The 16,111-nt window shown below is 45.8% G+C and overlaps 1 long non-coding RNA gene and 1 pseudogene across 2 annotated transcripts; one reads left to right on the top strand and one right to left on the bottom strand.

Moving 5' to 3' along the window:
• Positions 1-2,382: 2,382 nt before the first annotated feature.
• Positions 2,383-5,328, bottom strand: LOC112071192 (uncharacterized). Of its 2 annotated transcripts, XR_011475789.1 has the most exons (4): positions 5,052-5,328; positions 3,938-4,080; positions 2,554-3,744; positions 2,383-2,443 (listed from the first exon to the last, which is right to left on the bottom strand). It is a non-coding gene; the product is annotated as an uncharacterized lncRNA (long non-coding RNA). The 2 variants fall into 2 exon arrangements; XR_011475788.1 differs by lacking the exon at positions 5,052-5,328 and having other exon boundaries at positions 3,938-4,140.
• Positions 5,329-13,367: 8,039 nt separating this feature from the next.
• LOC112071194 (D-aminoacyl-tRNA deacylase 2-like) lies at positions 13,368-15,903 on the top strand (annotated as a pseudogene).
• The last annotated feature ends 208 nt before the right edge of the window (positions 15,904-16,111 follow it).

The raw sequence follows: 16,111 nt of genomic DNA, 5'->3' as shown, positions 1-16,111 counted from the left end.
ATGCACATTTGTGGCCTGCTGGAGGTCATTTTGCAGGGCTCTGGCAGTGCTCCTCCTTGCACAAAGGCGGAGGTAGCGGTCCTGCTGCTGGGTTGTTGCCCTCCTATGGCCTCCTCCACGTCTCCTGATGTACTGGCCTGTCTCCTGGTAGCGCCTCCATGCTCTGGACACTACGCTACAGAACACAAGCCAACCTTCTTGCCACAGCTCGCATTGATGTGCCATCCTGGATTGACCTGCACTACCTGAACCACTTGGTGGTTGTAGACTCCGTCTCATGCTACCACTAGAGTGAAAGCACCGCCAGCATTCAAAAGTGACCAAAACATCAGCCAGGAAGCATAGGAACTGAGAAGTGGTCTGTGGTCACCACCTGCAGAAACCACTCCTTTATTGGGGGTGTCTTGCTAATTGCCTTTAATTTCCAACTGTTGTCTATTCCATTTGCCACACAGCATGTGAAATGTATTGTCAATCAGTGTTGCTTCCTAAGTGGACAGTTTGATTTCACAGAAGTGTTGATTGACTTGGAGTTACAGTGTGTTGTTTAAGTGTTCCCTTTATTTTTTTGAGCAGTGTATATTAAACAAAACCAGGTAGAAACTAACATGGCAAACTCTCAAAAGTGTTAAACGTACACAATGTTTACAGTGACGAATACAGTTTGGTGAATTTTGGCCCATTCCTCCTGACAGAGCTGGTGTAACTGAGTCAGGTTTGTAGGCCTCCTTGCTCGCAAAAAAAATTCAGTTCTGTCCACAAATTTTCTATAGGATTGAAGTCAGGGCATTTTGATGGCCACTCCAATACCTTGACTTTGTTGTCCTTAAGCCATTTTGCCACAACTTTGGAAGTATGCTTGGGTTTCATTGTCCATGTGAAGACCGATTTGCGACCAAGCTTTAACTTCCTGACTGATGTCTTGAGATGTTGCTTCAATATATCCACCTAATTTTCCTGCCTCATGATGCCATCTATTTGTGAAGTGCACCAGTCCCTCCTGCAGTAAAGCACCCCCACAACATGATGCTGCCACCCCCATGCTTTACGATTGGGATGGTGTTCTTCGGCTTGCAAGCCTCCCCCCTTTCCTCCAAACATAACAATGGTCATTATGGCCAAAACAGTTCTATTTTTGTTTCATCAGACCAGAGGACATTTCTCCAAAAGTACGATCTTTGTCCCCATGTGCAGTTGCAAACCGTAGTCTGTCTTTTTATTGCGTTTTGGAGCAGTGGCTTCTTCCTTGCTGAGTGGCCTTTCGGGTTATGTCGATGTAGGACTCATTTTACTGTGAATATAGATACTTTTGTACCTGTTTCCTCCAGCATCTTCACAAGGTCCTTCGCTGTTGTTCTGGGATTGATTTGCACTTTTCGCACAAGTACGTTCATCTCTAGGAGACAGAACGTGTCTCCTTCTTGAGCGGTATGATGGCTGCGTGGTCCCATGGTGTTTATACTTGCGTACTATTGTTTGTACAGATGAATGTGGTACCTTCAGGCATTTGGAAATTGCTCCCAAGGATGAACCAGACTTGTGGAGGTCTACAATCTTTTCTGAGGTCTTGCTGATTTCTTTAGATTTCCCATGATGTCAAGCAAAAGAGGCACTGAGTTTGAAGGTAGGCCTTGAAATACATCCACAAGTACACCTCCAATAGGCTAATTGACATAATTTGGAGTCAATCAGAAGCTTCTAAAGCCATGACATCATTTTCTGGAATTTTCCAAGCTGTTTAAAGGCACAGTCAACTTAGTGTATGTAAACTTCTGACCACTGGAATTGTGATACACTGAATTATAAGTGAAATAATTCTGTTGTAAACAATGTAAACAACGTGCTTCTTACACCTGCTTCTTGCTGCTTTGGGGTTTTAGGCTGGGTTTCTGTACAGCACTTTGAGATATCAGCTGATGTAAGAAGGGCTATATAAATAAATTTGATTTGGAAAGATTACTTGTGTCATGCACAAGTAGATGTCCTAACCGACTTGCCTAAACTATAGTTTGTTAACAAGAAATTTGTGGAGTGGTTGAAAAACGAGTTTTAATGACTCCAACCTAAGTGTATGTAAACCTCCGACTTCAAATGTAGCTCAATCTCACAAATGTGTATTTTGTCCTTACCAAGGTCATTTGACAATCATTTAAGTAAGACCTTTTTCATAATTATGTGGAGTTGATACAAAGTGGCATTTAGCATCCAATGCTCTTACTGGTATATTGACTTTTCTGAACATTTCTGCTCCTCTGCGTGCATCCAGCAAGGCAATATCCTGAGGAGTGGAAACAATCACTGCTCCTGCTATTGGGATATTCTGAGTGATTGATAACTGAACATATCCAGTTCCAGGTGGCATGTCAATAGCCAGGTAGTCCAGCAGTCCCCAATCTACCAGACAATGGGTGCTACATCCTCTACCAGAAACTCCATGGACATACTGAGAACAGAAGGATGAGAGCCATGTAGAGGACAGTCAATGATTCAATTAATGATTTGGTTGCTCACTTCCCTCCCCTGTCACTTGCAATTATAGATAAATATACTCACCAAGGAATCCCAAAATTCACAAGTGGTCTCAGAGATTGTCTGAAAGCACAAATAAAGTAAACATCACAACTTTGTAGGTACTCTTTTCAATGTGATCTCTATAATGAATGTACAAAGCTAATACATCACTGTTATTCCTCAAGCTAGACTACATGCAGAAGTCTCCTACTGTCAGTTAGTTCTGGGTTCCCCTTCCGGTTCATCAGCTTAGGAACTGAGGGACCGTAAACATCAGCATCTAAGATGCCCACTGTTTTACTCTGAGTGCAGAAAAGATACATGAAGAGCAATTGAGTGGACAATGGGTAGTACAGCAGTAGTAAAATGGAGAGAGAGATATTGTCATGGTTCTGCACAACTATTTGGGCAGAAATTGGTATGTGTAACAGGGTTATATTGGTGATTCCCCTTGCCACTTTATTGTTAAGCCAATGGGTTTTTGGTTTTAGTCTTGTCTTGCCTTCACCTACTCAACATGGCATCTTATTGGCTGGTTTGCGTAGCTTGCTTACGAGGGAGGATGTTTCCGTTAGAATCGTCCCAGTAAACAAGCACCAAACCAGCGGTAAGTTGTTGGTTGCAAAGCACTGTACGTCAAAAGGGATTTTTATACTCCCAAGTGATGATTTAAATGTACAATTTATATCAATTTGTTTGTAAATGTTATTCGAAAATCACACATAAGATGCAGCGTTTTTTTGTGAATATTTGTTGTGCATTTTGTTATAGAGAATTCCAGCTAATACTAGCTAGCAACTTACTGTGTCTGGTGGGGGGGGGGGGTACGTATATTTTGTACAGTGCGTGAGTGCAGAGTTGGATGGTGAGCCGTGCATGACGTGCAATTTTGTGCTGTTCCTATCAGGTACATTGTTAAAGATATTATATGGTATATTGTAATTTTATTATTTTGGTAACTACATGCCCAGTGAACAAGCACCAAACCAGCGTGCGTGAGTGCAGAGTTGGATGGTGAGCCGTGCATTGCATGACGTGCAATTTTGTGCTGTTCCTATCAGAATAAAGCGCCATGACTGGTGCTACAGGTTGGAGTTCATGTCGATGATTGATTGTACACAACGCAAGAAGAGTACTGTTACATATGCAACAGTTATAACAAAATGTGCAAATGAATAATGATGCATGCATTCCTTACTGGATCATTAGCTGCGAATCCAACGGCCAAATTCACTGTTGAGGGGAAGAAATGCAAAAATAGTAGGTAAGCGAATGATTACACTATATATAAATATATAGTACATGCAGTACAAAAAGATAAGGCCAAACCACTGTCTGTTGAAATGTTTGCAAATTGTAGCCTATATATTTGTGTAAATGTTTCATGAATGAGCAGCGCAGAGAGCCCAATAAGAACCTGCTTAACCTGAAGTGGTTGATTTCCCAACACCCCCCTTCCCTGAGGCCACCACTAACTTGTTTCACTCCAGCAATGGGCTTTTGTTTGGGAAAGCCGCGTGCCATGTGCTGCTTCTGTCTCTCCTGCAACGCCCTCTCAGGACCTGAGGTCTGGTAAATACAGAGACACCATCATGGAATGAGCAACTGAGTTTTACATGATGTAACTTGTAATGCAACTCTTATAGTGAAGAGGTGGTAGCAAGTAGTTACACAGATAAGTTTAAAAAAACATGCAACATTATTGGCCTCAATGGCTTGTGTAATAAATATCATTTATTATAACACAAGCATATTTGCTAATACATTGTTATAACTAACTTCTTTCCAAACAGGGTTTCTCACAAACTCATAGCAGATACGGAGACCCACACACACCCAGAGACAGATGGCTGACACAGGCCTTTTCATAAAGACTGATAAGAAAAGTGGTGCCTGGTACTGCATATCACGAGAAACTGAGACACACACATACCCAAGGACAGAGGGCTGACGTAAACCTTTCATAAACACAGATAAGACAGGAACATCTTCGCACACACAAAAACTCCTCTTCAGTCTGAACATTTTACAGAGACACACAGAAATGTCAAAATAGGAACATCTACGCACACACCTAATCTCCTGTTTTAGCTGAACATTTCTGAAGACAAAGAACTCTACTCAGAGCCAATGGGACAGTGATACTGGCCTGAAGGAGACCTCGCCCAACTCATCAGAACCAACCAGAGGACCAGAACTTCCAGACTCAACCTACTTTCTGTACTGTATAAAATGTATATGCACTCTGTTATCTGGGCTTCTTTCGGAGAGTTCCATTTTGAGCTTGATGAAAGGGTCCGTGCACGCTATTTCAGATATCTTTACCTCTGAATAAATTGCATTTAATTAAACCTCATCCACCCTGTCCAGAGTCTCTACTTCGTCTCAGTTCTCCAGTAAACATGTTTTATCAACACTTGCTATGATTACTGACTAGCTAGCTTTGTAAACAGTAAACCAGAGTTAACTTGGTAGCATGTAGCAAGCTAGCCAGCTAACATTAGTTTTAAACAATTTGAGCAATAGAGCTGGAATCTTACCTTAAACGTATGACATATTTGCAGCGTAGTGGTGGATGTTGAATATCCTGTCCGTAACAATGTAGGTTTATTTAGGATAGCGGTGGTTAACTTTAATAAATGTGAGAGTTTATTGTAGCTACAGTGAGCCATATTGTGTTATTTTCCAAGTGAATGTCGATGTTTGATGACGTTTTCATCGCGTCATGAGGAGCCTGCCTCACCTGGAAGCGAGTGTCAGAAAGAGTTAAGTTTTCCGATGCTTTCCGCGTCTTTCTTTTTCCCAAGGTAGTTAAGCCAAAACCACCGCCCGTTATTCAGAGGGGCGTTCTACAACGCTTTGAGCGCTCTCCAAGTCCGGAAGTGACGTGAGGCGACATTTCAGCCACTGATTATAACGTTTGCCCTTCAAGGTTGTCCTATCTCTCCGTACCTGTTTTTATTTATCACCCAACTTCTTGCAAATTCTTTAAATAATAGTCCTGTACAAGGGATTTCCATAGCTGGTAAAGAAATGATTATAAGCCAGCTGGCTGACGATACTACACTTTTTCTGAAAGATGCTAACCAAATTCCCATATGATCAATGTGATACAATCCTTTTCCAAAGCGTCTGGTCTATATCTTAACATTAATAAATGTGAACTCATGGCTGTCAAAGATTGTGTCACACCTTCATATTATGGTATTCTTGTAAAAGAAGAACTTACATATTGCATAACCATTACAAAGGATCAGAAGTCTAGAGGTTTACTAAATTTTAACCCTCTTATTAAAAAAAAACAGAAGAGGCTAAATCAATGGCTACAGAGGGACTTATCTTTAAAAAGGAAGAGTCCTAATCGCCAAGGCTGAAGGCATCTCTAGACTAACATATGGTGCTCTATCTTTATATCTTGACAGTAAAATAAGCAAGGAGATAGACCAGATGCCTTTCAACTTTCTGTGGAGAAACCGTACCCATTACACTAGGAAAACTGTTGTAATGAACACTTATGAGAATGGTGGGCTGAATTTTCTGGACTTTACTACCTTAAATAATACTTCTAAGATCAATTGGATAAAACAATTCCTAAGAAGACCCACTTCTATCTGGAATTGTATTCCTCATCATGTCTTCTCTACTTTTGGTGGCCTTAACTTCATGTTGTTTTGCAATTATAATATTGACAAAGTTCCAGTGAAACTTTCTGCTTTTCATCGGTAGGTTTTCTTGTCATGGTCCTTAATTTATAAACATAATTTTTCTCCACACAGATATTATATATGGAATAATTCTTTGTTTTTAGAATATTGGTTCCGAAATAATATCCTATTGGTGAGCCAACTGGTAAATGCAGAGGGTCTTTTACTCAGTTATAAGGAATTCTTATCACTTTACAAGGTCCCTGTAACACCTAAAGATTTTGCAATTGTTTTAGATGCCATTCCCTCTAGTGTTGCTTATTATTCAGGAACGTGTCAAGACCTGACCCTCAGAGCCTACCTTCTTTTGACCCTGTTGACTCATCAGTAGGTAAGATTTGTTTCTCTTTTGGTCCATTCAACAACAGAGCGATACAAACCTTGTTCATGCCTTATTGGAATGGATTTATTGATAATGTCTTCTGGAAAAAAGTTTGGATGTTGCCACACACATACCTACTTGTTAACAAAATTAAGGAAGTTTCATTTGAAATTATTCATAAGTATTATGCTGCCAACCACTTGATAGAAGAATTTGTATGTGTAAGATAATGACTAAAATATTCCACCATGAAACCTTATAACTGTGTGAAATGTGTTAGAATCATAAGAATATAATCTGATGATATGTGTATCTTGGTTAGAATTATAACTAGGGCATTGTTTTATTTTGTAGCTATGCAAGCAGGGTGCAACTGTGAGACGAGATAACTGTAATTAATGTAATTAATTTCATTATTCTTTTGGCCAAATTTCATATTCACAAAGTGTCCAAAGAAGGGCCAAATGTAAACAGAATGTTGTTGTCGGCTTCGAGGTGGATCAGGGAATCACCCGCAGCAAGAGCGACATCTTTGATATATACAGAGAAAAGAGTCAGCCCGAGAATTGAGCCCTGTGGTACACCCATAGAGACTGACAGAGGTCTGGACAACAGGCCCTCCGATTTGACACACTGAACTCTGAGAAGTAGTTGGTGAACCAGGCGAGGCAGTCATTTGAGAAACCAAGGCTGTTGAGTCTGCCGATAAGAAGACGGTGATTGACAGAGTCGAAAGCCTTGGCCAGTTCGATGAAGATGGCTGCACAGTATTGTCTTTTATCGATGGCGGTGGGATTCGAAATGGTCAGTGATCTGTTTATTAACTTGGCTTTCGAAAGACTTTAGAAAGGCAGGGCAGGATGGATATAGGTCTATAACAGTTTGGGTCTAGAGTGTCACCCCCTTTGAAGAAGGGGATGACCGCGGCAGCTGTCCAATCTTTAGGGATCTCGGACGATACGAAAGAGAGGTTGAACAGACTGGTAATAGGCGTTGCAACAGGTTCTTCTGGTCCTTCGAGCTGGATGATGACTGAACCAAAGACAGATGAAATGGAGGAGGAGAGGGAAGAATTGTCTCAACTGGAGGAAGAAGAGAGGAGGAGAGAGCAGCTGAGGGAAAGGTCTTGGAACAAAGGAAATATCCAGGAGCTAAGCCTAAAGCAACAAAGGCTTCATCCTCAACCACCAGCAGCACCAGAAGAACCAGGCAAGCACCTGGTTATCTTAAGGATTATGTGGTCGAGTTTCCGACATCAAAGGGCAAGCCCACCAGAGCTCAAAGTGGTGATGGATCAACTGTACGTTTCAGCAATCAACCATCCCCTCTGAGCCAAGGACCGGAAACTGCMTTGGAGCAGGAAAGTGGTCTACAGGAAGAACCCATGGAGGTGACTCCCACAGCACAGGTCGACCAGCTTCCTGAGGCAGGCTCCGCTCACCCCTTAACTAATGGGAAGTCGTCGAGGCACTCTAGATGGAGTGGGAGTTCGACCAGTGGATACCCCTTTGGAAGTGGCCATGGCAGCCGCCATTCACTAGCCCTCAGCGATTCACAYACCGCTGTCCTACAAGAGAGGATGAAACTATTGGCTCTGGAGGAAATTGAGCGTCAGATTGAGGAGGAACGACAGGCTGARGAACGATGTCACCTATTGGATGTGCAGGCCCGTAGTGCTCTACAGGAACGGGAATTCATTGCCAAGGACCTGGCACGGCACCGTCAAGCCAGAAGGGAATTGGAGGAGGCACGGATGGTCTCATCCTTCCTGGAGAGGAATGAACAGGGAGTTGACCTGACCACCCCTCCACATGTACCTGACCTGTCTGCCTTTCTTTCCCAATCTGCCCCTCTGGTACAGCATGGCACACAGTCCCCGGAGGCTCCGGGGTCAACAGCCAACATGGAGCACGGGGGACAGGCCGCTCCACCAACGCCCTCTATGCCAGTGACACAAGTTAGCATTCCTCCATCTGGACAAAGCATCACAACTTCGCCTTTCCGCCAATTACCAACCACGGCAAATCATTCCTCTCGTCCAGGGCCAGGCCAGTCCTCAAACATCAGGTGGGAGGGCTCTCACCCAATTCCGGCTGCCACCAATGGAGGGTCTGGGACAGTAGGGGASCGGCCCAWTGAGGCCACAGTYGGCTCATCAGAAGTCCCGGGTTTATCCTTCACGCAACCAGAAGAGGGAGCCAACATTATGAAACTTCTAGTAGCCTCAGCCTATGGAATTCCCAGACCCAAACTGCCATACTTTGAGAGCGGAAAGGAGAGTGAATTTGTCCTTTTGGAAATGGCATTGGAGAGCCTACTGGGTATTCACAGTCWTCTGTCAGAACGCTACAAATACCAAGTACTAATGGATCATTTGCGGTTTCCTAGTGCATACAGGCTGGCCCAATCTTTTATGCACTCCGCAACACCATACACTGCCGCTCTCCAGGCCCTGAAGGCGAGATATGGTGAGCCACGCCAGCTAGTCCAGAATGAACTAAACAACATCCTGAACACGTCTCCAATTAAAATGGGAGACCATGCTGCCTTCCAAGAGTTCTCCCTGGCTGTCCAATCCCTGACCTCGATGCTCCAATCCGTTGAAGGAGAAGARGGGAACSAGKTGAAATGTMGCTCCCACGTGGACAGGCTTCTTAGCAAYCTTCCAGTGTACCTCAGAGACAGTTTCATTGAACATTGTTTGAACAAGGGCATCCTGAAAGAGGGCTCGAGAAGCACCTATGCTCTCAGAGACCTGGCCGCATGGTTGGAGGTGAAGGCAAAGGCGAAGAGCATCGCTCACCAGGCCACAATCTCAGCCATAGCCACCGGGGGAAGGAAGGAGTTTGAACGCCAGGGGGGACAGAAAAGGCCAAATCCCACTACCATGTACTTAAATAGTGAAGCCGGGGAGGAACCCGGGAAGAAGACCCCTCTCAAGAGCAAGAACATCAAATTCCAGCCTTACTGCCCATATTGCAATAGTAAGGGGCACTTCCTTGGCTCATGCCCCAGGGTAAAAAAGCTCACTCAAACTCAATTGAAGGCCTGGATCACTTCAGGCGAGCGATGCTACAAGTGTGCCCGAAGCCATAAGGCGGAGACCTGCACATTGAGGAAACCCTGCAATCGCTGTAAGGAAATCCATCTCGCCGTGTTGCATGATGTAATTCCCCAAGCACAGAAGGAGCAGAGTATGCTCATGGTAGGAGCTGCAAAGGAGCTGTACCTCGACCAGCAGAACCGGTCTCCAAGGGTCATGTTGAAGGTGGTCAAGGTCACTCTGCAAAGTGAAGGGAGAAGCATTGATACATTCGCCGTTCTAGATGATGGGTCAGAAAAAAACGATCATTCTCACGGCGGCCACCCATCAGCTTAACCTGGAGGGGACCCCTGAGACCCTTAATCTCAGAACGGTGCGACATGTTGTTATCCAAATGAAAGGCTCTGCTGTGACCTTTAGCATTTCACCTTCAGGAAACAGGGACGTGACCTATAACATCACCAATGCCTTCACGGCAGATGGCTTGAATCTRGCGGAGCACTCCTGCCCGGTAAGTGTTCTACAGAAACAATATCCTCATCTATGAGGATTGCCTCTTCCTAACCTGGCCAGAGTAGCGCCACTTATCCTGATTGGGTCAGACCACCCACATCTCGTSACCCCGACTGAGCCTATACGASCTGGACCAGAAGGAGGGCCCATTGCTGTCCATACATCCTTGGGTTGGGCTGTGCAAGGTCCAGRCCATCTACTTCTCTCCACCCAAGCTGTACAGTCACAGCAAGTCCTCTTCACCAGAAGCAATCCAGCTCCATCCCCCTGTGCAGCCACTGACCTCCTTCGGAATGTAGAGATGCTCTGGAAGATGGACACCTTCTCCAACCGGAAGCTACAGGAGGTCACCCGCTCGAAACCTGACTCCTATGCATTAGACCTCCTGGAGAAGCGCACCACCACCACTGAACTGGATGGCGTTCAGAGGTACGCGACCCCACTGCTACGGGTACCCAACCATCCTCCTCTGGCAACCACAACACGGGCTGTTTTCCCACTACTGCGTGGAATGGAGCGACTCCTGGTGAAGAATCCTGAGCTTGCTGTAGTTCATAACCGGGAGATTCATAACCTTGTGAAGGCAGGCTATGTCACAAAAGTGACCGCTCATGAAGAGGGAAACCCACTCAGCGAATCCTGGTATCTCCCTCACCATGTTATCCAGCAACACGGTGGGAAGTACCGACTTGTCTTCAACTGTTCATTCCAAGCTACTGGTCAAAGCCTGAATGACTGTCTACTCCCCGGACCAACCTTAGGTCATTCCTTGCTCGGTGTACTTCTCCGGTTCCGGCAGCACTCTACAGCCATCAGTGGAGACATCAAAACCATGTTTTATCAGATTCGTCTACTGCCTTCCCGACACCACACTGGCGTCGGTGGCGAGATATGGAACGAGACGCAGAGGCCACCATCTATGAATGGCAAGTACTCCCATTTGGCACCACCTGCAGTCCTTGCTGTGCCATATACGCTCTGCAGAGACACGCACGGGAGCACCCAGACAGTGACCCAGAAGTATGGGATTCAGTGGAAAATGCCTTCTATGTGGATAACTGCTTACAGAGCATCCCATCCACGGCTGAAGCGAAAGCACTCCTTGATAAAGTACGGAATCTCCTGTCCAAAGGGGGATTTGAGGTCCGACAGTGGGCGAGTAACAGAGCGGAGGTTATCCAGCACCTCCCGCCACAAGCCAGGTCCAGTAGCAGTGAACTATGGCTATCGCAGTCTAGCGCTAACCCACAAGGGCCCACTCTAGGACTGAGATGGAGCTGCATACCGGATACCCTTGGGTACAAGCAACGCTTAGCCCTGAGTACCGAAACCCCCACTCTGCGCACCATCTATCAGACACTGGCCAGTCAATACGATCCCCTTGGGTATATCCTGCCATACACAACCCGGGCCAAAGTCTTAGTCCAGGACCTGTGGCAGACCAAGAGGGACTGGGATGAACCGATCCACCCGGCTGACCTAGTGGAACGATGGATCTGTTGGGAAACAGAGTTATCGGAGCTCTCTGAAGTCCAAATGCCAAGATGTTATGTACCACCCTGTGCTGGCCAACTGGGATCGTGCCTGGAACTGCATGTGTTCTGTGACGCTTCAGAGCGAGCTTATGGGGCGGTTTCCTATCTAAGAGTGGAGGATAAGGCAGGACACACCCATGTCTCCTTTGTCATGGCCAGGTCCAGGGTCGCACCCAAGAAGCAGTTGTCAATGCTCAGTGCTGCCCTTTCCGGAGCCCAGTTGGCCTCTACCTTGCGAGCCGAGCTCACCTTGCCAATCCAAAGGGTCATCTACTGGAATGATTCGACCACTGTATTGACCTGGCTCACATCGGAGTCCTGCAGGTATAATGTGTTCGTCGGAACTCGCATTGCGGAAATCCAAGACCTAACAGAAGTCCAGGACTGGAGGTATGTTGATAGCATAAACAATCCTGCTGATGACGTTACTCGCGGTAAACCCCTTAAGGAACTGGCTCAACCCCATCGCTGGAGCTTGGGACCACCATTCTTGTCCCAACCAGAGAACGAGTGGCCAACAGCCCCCAGGCGTGCGGCTCCTCCGCAACCAACTGAAGCTCATGAGTTAAGGAAGTCCGCCCAATGCTACAGCATCTCTACGGAACCAACAACAGCTCTCCCTGACCTAGCACAATCCTAAACACTGCCGGATCTGATCGCCGCCACAAACCAGACCTCAGATGGGGTGGCTTCTATACCCACCTCCCTCGCGGCAGAGACACTACTCCTCCAGCATGCATAAGCAGTTAGCTTCCACCCAATTATCCTTGACTCCAGACACCCTCTTACCAGGCTCCTCATCAAGAGTTATGATGAGAGGCTTCTCCACCCAGGGCCAGAGAGGGTCTATGGGGAGATGAGGCGGAAGTACTGGATACTTGGAGGACGAGGAGCCATTCGTAAGCACCAATACGCCTGCGTAGAATGTCAGAGATGGCGGGCCGGAGCCACTGTGCCCAAAATGGCAGATTTACCCCCTGCTTGCTTGCGCCTCCTCAAACCACCCTTCTGGTCAACAGGAGTAGATTGCTTTGGCCCCTTGACGATCAAGCTAGGTCGTCGAGTGGAAAAGCACTGGGGCATTCTATTCAAGTGTTTGACGACTAGGTGTGTCCACCTGGACCTACTGGAGAGTTTGGATACTGAAGCCTTCCTCATGGCCCTGCGGCGGTTTATCTCCCGACGGGGGAAACCCTACGAGATCCTGGCTGACAGATGCACAAACTTCAAGGCAGGAGAAGCCAGGTTGGAGGAAGCCTTCCAAGCCATGGAACCCAGCCTCCAGGATCAGCTGATGGACCAACAAATCTTATTCAAATTTAACCCTCCAGGAGCTCCTCATTTTGGAGGAACATGGGAGCGAGAGATCAAATCTGTAAAGACGGCCTTACGAGTCGTCCTGGGGGACCAAACTGTCACTGAAACTGTCTTGCGGACCGCCCTGATAGAGGTGGAAGGGATATTGAACTCCAAACCCTTGGGATATCTCTCTGCAGACATCGCTGACCCTGATCCAGTTACACAGAATATGCTCTTGATGGGACGCCGAGATGCGTCCCATCCCATCTGCGTCCTCGTATGCTGATACCAACCTCGTTGGCAGACGCCGGTGGCGACACAGCCAGATCTTGGCTGACCATTTCTGGGTCCGATTCATTCGGGATTACCTACCAAGACTTCAGCACAGAGGGAAATGGCGGAGAGAAATGGCCAGCCTGGAAACTGGCCAAGTAGTAATGATGGTGGACCCTCAGCTGCCTCAAGCCTCCTGGCCGGTGGGACGTATCACTAAGACCATGCCTGGGACCGATGGTCGCGTTAGATCAGTGGAGATCCAGGTAAAGAACCAGACATATATCCGGCCAGTTGCTCGACTAATTCCTCTCCCTGAGATGACGGAGGACGGGGAGCAATGAGCCTTTTTGAGGAGTGTGGAATTTAATAAATGTCCAGGGTGGCTGTAGAAAAGGCCCATGGAGATGTTCGAATAATCCTTTAATTCATGGCCACTTACTCAGCTGGGCCAGGGGCCCTTTAATTAGCTCAGGTGGCAATGACCGACAGATCTCATCCACATAAAAGGAGGAAAACGCCATCGCCTGATCTCGCTGCTTTCTCTTCCTTAACTCTGTCTGCTCCAGAAGTTCTGTGCGTCCATGAATCCACGTAAGTCCACCGACTCAGTTCAGATGAAAGGTAACAATCTGTTGCGATCGGGAGAGTGGGCCATCAGTTATTGTTTATAGTTATTACCGCGGAGCGCGGATTCGAGCGCACGCTTCAAACATATGGTGTAATGTGATTTGTCAATGATCGCGGCCCTACCGATCCTCATAGGCCAATTATGCAATCAATATGGTTAATATGTAATTAAATTAATTGGCCTATGAGGATCCATAGCGCCGCGATAATTTTAAAAAGAGGGTCCAGCTGATTTGTACGGGTTCAGGTTTTGCAGCTCTTTCAGAACATCTGCTATCTGGATTTGGGTGAAGGAGAAGCTGGGGTGGCTTGGGCAAGTAGCTGCGGGGGGTGCGGTGCTGTTGACCGTGGTTCGGGTAGCCAGGAGGAAAGCATGGCCAGCCGTAGAGAAATGCTTATTGAAATTCTCGATTATCGTGGATTTATCAGTGGTGACAGTGTTTCCTAGCCTCAGTGCAGTGGGCAGCTGGGAGGAGGTGCTCTTGTTCTCCATGGACTTTACAGTGTCCCAAAACTTTTTGGAGTTAGAGCTACAGGATGCGAATTTCTGCTTGAAAAAGCTATCCTTTGCTTTCCTGACTGACTGCGTGTATTGGTTCCTGACTTCCCTGAAAAGTTGCATATCGCGGGGACTATTCGATGCTAGCGCAGTCCGCCACAGGATTTTTGTACTAGTCGAGGGCAGTCAGGTCTGGAGTGAACCAAGTGCTGTTCTTAGTTCTACATTTTTTGAAAGGGGCATGCTTATTTAAGATGGTGAGGAAATTACGGTGGCAGCTACTTGGTGGCAGCTAGCTAGCTGTGATGATCAGGAGTAATGGTCCAGGGCTTACGGCAGGAATCCGGTGTTGTAGTGGAGAAAACTGTCCGATACTGGCAGGCTGGCAAGTATTATCCAGGCTAAAAGAGGCTGGTGTCTGTGCAAAAGGTAAAGGAGTGCAGTGGCTAACAATGACTAAATAGCTAGTAGCTAATTAGCTGGTTAGCTCCTGATGGCTAGCTTCTGATGGAGGTTCTGGCTATTGCCGGAAGGTATATTTAATTTAAAAATGTAAAAAGAGATTGAAAATAATTTGAAATATATACAAAAAAGATGAAAAATACAAAATGTACACGGGAGAATGACAAACAACGTCTGCACTGCTACGCCATCTTGGAACCAAAAAAGATGCAAGTTTTCCACGTTTATGTTTCTTCTCTGTAGTTTTGCCTGACTGTCACTTTTTCATGTTATGATTCCTTTTGTGCTTTATCATCTGAAACAGGCAGACATTGTTTGACATCGTTTTAGAGTGACTGAAAAGACAGGTTCTCCACAAGCAAGATCTGTTCTTCAGCAGTGTCTCTATGCAATGCTTCAAGTCAAACGTGCAGATGATCAGTCTGAGGCTGAATGGGTGGAAGTACTACTGAATTATGTTCTACTCCTTTTTCAAATGCAAATATGGTCTATACAGTGAGAGTGCATGCTAATAATAAGAATTGCACCTTGCCTAAGATAATAATTTGGAGTTTTCAGATTGACAGAGGGATGATGGTATATATCTGCTTTTTCAAAGAGGACAGAGGACATTATCCCCAAAATGGGTAGGTGTTCAGCTTTTCCAGTTTTGGACAATAATGCAATAATGCACCTACCTAGGCTTCGCAAGACTGTGAACAGTAAATGTTACTGTTCTTCAATGAATCGTAAAGCAGTATTGCTACTGAGTGGTTATTAATCACTTTGCTATACTATACTCTACAGCGAACACTCTGCTCAACTTGAAACTGTGTGAGGCTGACTCTGGGAACTATGTGTCAGTGCTGGACCTGCCTGGGAGCGTTCTCATCGTGCCTCAGGCTACACTGGGAGGCAAGGCCAAAGGGAAGGGCATGCAGTACTACAATAACATTGGGAAAGAAGAGGGCCTGCAGCTGTATTCTAACTTTGTCTCCTTCTTTGAGAAGGAACTGGCTTTGACCAGTAAGAGTAGTGAGACTGCAACCATCATCAAACATGGAACTTATGGGAACAGACAAGTGCTGAAGCTGGATACCAACGGACCATACACACACCTGATGGAGTTTTGAAACTTCCAATATTAATTACATTTCACATTGAATGACCAATTGCACTCTTGTACCTGAAATGGTGGTACTGTATGCGTAGATCTAATAGTTTTTATTATAAGGTGTGTGTTTGTATCAAGTTCTTTTGTTAAATTATAAAAATTTAATACGATAATGAAGTCAAAAGAAAGTCTGAACTCAACTGAAATATTTGTTTTGACATCCATGT

The sequence above is a fragment of the Salvelinus sp. IW2-2015 genome, unplaced genomic scaffold (assembly GCF_002910315.2).
Source record: "Salvelinus sp. IW2-2015 unplaced genomic scaffold, ASM291031v2 Un_scaffold1544, whole genome shotgun sequence".
In the NCBI taxonomy this organism is placed as follows: domain Eukaryota; kingdom Metazoa; phylum Chordata; class Actinopteri; order Salmoniformes; family Salmonidae; genus Salvelinus; species Salvelinus sp. IW2-2015.
This window is presented reverse-complemented; position numbering and strand designations above follow the sequence as displayed.